Source organism: Talpa europaea, assembly GCF_964194135.1.
Source record: "Talpa europaea genome assembly, chromosome: 13".
Classification (NCBI taxonomy): Eukaryota; Metazoa; Chordata; class Mammalia; order Eulipotyphla; family Talpidae; genus Talpa; species Talpa europaea.
In genome coordinates this window covers 45,810,362-45,816,140 of record NC_140080.1, presented here as the reverse complement: position 1 = coordinate 45,816,140, position 5,779 = coordinate 45,810,362, and the positions used below count along the sequence as shown (strand labels likewise).

Sequence of the window (5,779 nt, the reverse complement as noted above, 5' to 3'; positions counted from 1 at the left end):
CAGTGACTCTTGAAGATGCAAATTGAGATGTATGTGTATAGCGCTTAGTTCTTGACAAAAGTCACATATATCTAACTCTTGCAAAGAGACATTGATATTCAGATTTACTGCGTGATATCAGAGTGATTCAGCTTTTTATGCACGATCACCCTTTGGAGGCAAAGAACACTTTTGATTTATCTCATACCAAGTGACATTCACAACACAGAAATTATATATATATACATATATATCTGAATTTCATTTATTTTCTCGAACAAAGTCACTTATAAGTAACTCTTGCACCTAGACCTTGAACATTACAAAGAAGTGCAGGTTTTCATAGTTTTCCAGAGTTTCCTCCATTAGATCTGATTTGAGGCCATAGGAACCCTTCTGATTTCTCTCAAAACCAGTGACTCTCAAAGATGCACAATGAGATCTATGTGCATTTCACTTCGTTTTTTGAGAAAAGTCACATATATCTAATTCTTGCAAGGAGACATTGATTTTTCAGTGTTACTACTTGAATTCAGAGAGATTCAGCTGTTTACCCAAGAGCACTCTTTGGAGGCAAAAAGAAAAATTATAATTTCTTTCATACCAAATGGCACAACACCGAACTCAGGTATCTCTGTATTTCACTTAATTTTTTGAATAAAGTCACAACTTTGTTGTAACTCTTGCACCTGGACATTGAACATTCCTAAGAAGTGCAGGTTTTCATACTGTTTCAGCTTTTGTTCTTTAGGTGTCATTGGAGGCAAAGGGAACACTTATGATTTCTTTCATAACCAGTGACTCTGAAAGATGCGAATTTAAATGTATGTGTACATCTCTTAGTTTCCTGAGGAAAGTCGCATACATCAAATTCTTTCAAGGAAACATTGATTTTGCAGAGTTCTTAATTGATTTCATTTTTTTCTCTTTTTTAAATGTATTTCTTACATCAGTTTTCATTTTTGCAAAATGTATGCATTTTTATCTTGGTTATATTCCCCATACAATTACACCCCTCTTATTTTGACCCCAATTCCTCCTCTCCCTGCCCCTCCCCCCCATAGTGTGTCTCTGGTTTATAGTTGTTGATTTTTTCTTTCTTATAGTTATTCTTTTTCCTGGTCCCTTATTTAGGTTTTTTCAAACTCCTGCTATGAGTGACACCATCCAGTATTTTTCTTTTTCTTTTTGACTTATTTCACTGAGCATGATCCTTATTCGATTTCAGAGTGATCACCTTTTTATCCAAGAGCACTCTTTGGTGGCAAAGAGAATAATTGCGATTTCTCTCATTCCAAGTGATACAACACAGAAGTTATATATCTCTGTATTTCTTTTTTTTTTTTTAAAGATTTATTTATTTATACAAGCACTGGGTACAGTCAGAAGCGCGGAAGGGTGAGTGAATTCACCAGAGCCAGAGCGGGGAGCAGAGCAGGCAGAAGGACCGAAGTACACTGCTGAGGGGAGCAGCAGGTGGCAGGAGAGGTCTGTGCGCCATGTGGGACCCTCCTCCGGTGGCTGGGGAGCAGGCAGGGATTGAACCGGCACTTCAGAGGCTGTGGGCAGCTTCACAACCCAGCGCTCAACCGCTGCGTCACCGGGGAGGCCCAGATCTCTGTATTTCACTTACAATCTTGAGCCATCACTTATATGTAACTCTTGCACTTGGACATTGAACATTCCAAAAAAAGGTGCAGGTTTTCATAGTGTTTCTGCTTTTCCTCATAAGGTTTCATTGGAGGCCAAAGGAACAATACTGATTTCTCTCAAAATCTGTGACTCTCGGAGATGTGAAGTGAATTGTATTCCTATATCACTTAGATTCTTGAGGAAAGTCACATATATGTAATTCTTGCAAAGAGACATTGCTATTCAGAGTTACTGCATGATATCAGATTGATTCAGCTTTTTACATGAGATCACTCTTTGGAGGCAAAGAGAACACTTTCGATTTCTCTCATACCAAGTGACACAACACAGAAATTATATATCACTCAATTTCACTTACTTTCTTGAACAAAGTCACTTATAAGTAACTCTTGCACCTAGACATTGAACAATCCAAAGAAGTGCAGGTTTTCATAGTGTTTCATATTTTCCTCCTTAGGTTTGATTGGAGGCCAAAGGAAGCCTTCTGATTTCTCTCATAACCAGTGAGTCTCATAGATGCAAATTGAGATATATGCATATATCACTCAGTTTCTTGAGGAAAGTCACATATATGTAATTCTTGCAAAGAGACATTAATATACAGAGTGACTTCTTGATTTCAGACTGATTCAGGTTTTTACCCAAGAGCACTCTTTTGAGGCAAATGAAACACTTGTGATTTCTCTCTTGAAAGTGACACTCAAAACCCAGAAGTGAAACATCTCTTTATTTCACTTATTTTCTTGAACAAAGTCACATGTGAGGAACACTTGTACCTAAACATTGAACATTCCAGAAAAGTGCAGGTTTCCCTAGTGTTTAAGCTTTTTTTCAGTAGGTCTGACTGGAGGCCAAGGGAACACTTGTGATAAACCTCATAACCAGTGACTCTTAGAGATGCGAATTGACATGTATATGTATATGACTAAGTTCTTGAGGAAAGTCACATATATCTAATTCTTACAAAGAGACATTGATATTCAGAGTTGCTGCTTGCTTTCAGAGTGATACAGCTTTTTACCGGAGAGCACTCTTGGAGGCAAAGGAAACAATTATGATTTCTCTCATACCAAGTGACACAACTCAGAAGTGCGATATCTCTGTATTTCACTTAATTTCTTGAGCAAAGTGACATATTTAACTCTTGCACCTGGACACTGAATATTCCAAAGAAGTGCAGGTTTTCATACTGTTTCAGGTTTTCCCCTTTAGGTCACATTCGAGGCCACAGAGCACTTCTGATTTCCCTAACAACGTGTGACTCTTAGATATGGGAATTGAGATGTATGTGTCTATCACTTAGTTTCTTGAGGAAAGTCACAGATATGCAGTTCTTGCAAAGAGACATTGATATTCAGAGTTACTGTTTGATATCAGACTGACACAGATTTTTACCCAATAGTATTCTTTTGAGGCAAAGGGAATGTGTGATTTTTCTCATATGGAGAGACACTCAAAACCCAGAATCGAGATATCTCTGTATTTCACTTACTTTCTTGAGAAAAGTCACAAAAAGGAAACTCTTACACCTGGACATTAAACATTCCAAAACATTGCAGGTTTTCATAGTGTTTCAGCTTTTTTTCATTTGGTTATATTGCAGACCAAATGAGCACTTGTCATTTCTCTCATAACCAGTGACACTTAGAGCTGTAAATTGAGATGTATGTATACATTACTTGGTTTCTTTTTTTGTGAAGAAATGAATATTTTATTTATGTATGTATTTGTTTGTTTAATTTAAATGTTTCCCCATACAATTGCACCTTATTTTGCTCCAAATCCCTCCTCCCCCCCCAAAGTATGTTTCTGGTTTATAGTTGTTTTTTGATTTTGATTTTTTCTTTCTTATAGTTATTATTTTTCTTGGTCCTTTATTTAGGATTTCTAGATTTGTGCTATGAGTGAGACCATCTGGTATTTTTCTTTTTCTTTCTGGCTTATTTCGCTGAGCATGATCCCTTCTCCTTCCATCCATGTTGCTGCAAATTGCATGAGTTTATCTTTTCTGATTGCTGAGTAATATTCCACTGTGTATATGTACCACATCTTCTTCATCCAGTCATCTATTTTGGGGCATTTGGGTTGTTCCCAAAGCATAGCTATTGTAAATAGTGCTGCTATAAACATTGGGGTGCAGGTGCCCTTTGGAATTAATGTTTCTGTGTCTTTTGGGTAAATACCTAGGGGTGGAATTGCTGGATTATATGGAAGCTCTATATTTAGGTCGTCAAGAAATCTCCACACAGCTCTCGATAGTGGTTGGACCAGTTTGCACTCCCAACAGCAATGCAGGAGATTTCCTTTCTTTCCACAACCTCGCCAACATTTGTTGTTGCTAGTTTTTTTAATATGTGCCATTCTCACTGGTGTAAGACAGTATCTCATGGTAGTTTTGATTTGCATTTCCCTGATTACAAGTGATGTTGAACATTTTTTCATATGCCTGTTGGCCATTTGCATTTCCTCTTTGGAGAAGTTTCTTTTTAGCTCTTCTGCCCATTTTTTGACTGGATTATTTTCTTTGTTTTTGCTGAGTTTCATCAGCTCTTTGTAGATTTTTTTTGATTAGTCCTTTATCATTAGTGTTGTGTGCAAAAATTTTCTCGCAGTCGGTGGGGTTTCTCTTTGTTTTGGTTATTGTCTTTTTTGCTGTGCAGAAGCTCTTTAATTTGATGTAGCCCCAGTTGTTTATCTTTGACTTTACTATCACTGCTTTGGGTGATGTGTCTGTAAAGATGTCCTTGAGATGAATGTCATGTAGTCTTTTTCAGAGGAAAATATATATTCAGTGGAAATATATATTCAGAGGAAAATAAATATATATTTAGAGGAAAATATATATTCAGAGGAAAATATATTTCCATAAAATATATATTTTATGGTTTCAGGTTTTATGTCTAGTTCTTTAATCCATTTTGACTTGGATTTTGTACATGGTATGAGGTAGTAGTCAAGTTTCATTCTTTTGTATGTAGCGACCCAGTTGTTTTTTTTTTTTAATTCATACAGTAACTCTTTATTGAACATCTTTTTTTTAAGGAGAATTTCTATTATTTTTATATACAAAAGACATTACAGTGTGTATTTAGCCTAGGTGTATTAGGTGGTGGGTTTTTTAGTATTCCTCTTCTTCTTTGCTAGCTTGGCAATTCGAGCCACAGATTTGGGGTCTAGGACATTGCCTCCCCAGTAATAGCAGATCTCAACATATCTGTTACCATAATTGGTACTGATAGCTTCCACCAGCTTAGCCAGGGCACCTTTGTCCTCCAAGTAAACCTGCATGAAGGCAACGGTGATATAAGTCCTCCTGTGACCCAGATACTCCAGCCTGGCCTTCCCCTTGACAATGCAATAGGGAACCCCAGGACAGGCAAGAAGACAACCAGTTCAATGGGATCCACATCATACAGTTACCACCAATAGAGCCTTCTTGTTCTCCATCACTTTGAAGACTGTTAAACCCTGTTCAAAGAATAGGTGGCTTCATAGTGGAGACACCCCCTTTGTCCACATCTTTCTTCTCAGTCCAGGTCAACCATCTCTGCTTCTTCTTGCTTGGTCTCTGTTCTGTACTCATGGGTCAGCTTAAGCAGTTAACTAGCTGTTTGCAGCCCAAGGCCTGGGTGAACTGGTTAATGACAGGAAGCACTTCCAGCTCCTTCTGGAGAATTGACCTTTGCCACTGCAGCCTGATGTAGCTGGGTCACTTGACAAAGCAGGCAATGTCCCTTTTGGGCTGGATGTCCTGTCCAGTGCCAAAATTCTTTTTTTTTAAAATAATAAATTTTATTTTTATATTCCCCATACAATTGCAGCCCCCCCATTCTGACCCCAATCCCTCCCCTCCCGCCCCTCACCCCCCAAAAAGTGTCTCTGGTTCATAGTTTTTTGTTGATTTTGATTTTCACTTTCTTATAGTTATTCATTTTCCTGGTCCTTTATTTAAGTTTTCTAGATTCCTGCTATGAGTGAGACCATCCGGTATTTTTCTTTTTCTTTTTGGCTTATTTCGCTGAGCATGATCCCTTCCAGCGCCATCCATGTTGCGTCAAATTGCATGTGTAGCGACCCAGTTTTCCCAGCATCATTTACTGAACAAACTTTCTTTGCTCTAGTGCATATTCTTTGCTCCTTTGTCAAA

General features: G+C 37.9%; 1 pseudogene across 1 annotated transcript; it reads right to left on the bottom strand.

The window, feature by feature from the left end:
• Positions 1-4,623: 4,623 nt before the first annotated feature.
• LOC311183319 (large ribosomal subunit protein eL8-like) lies at positions 4,624-5,443 on the bottom strand (annotated as a pseudogene). The gene has a single exon. The product of its transcript is annotated as a large ribosomal subunit protein eL8-like (transcript).
• Between the last annotated feature and the right edge of the window lie 336 nt (positions 5,444-5,779).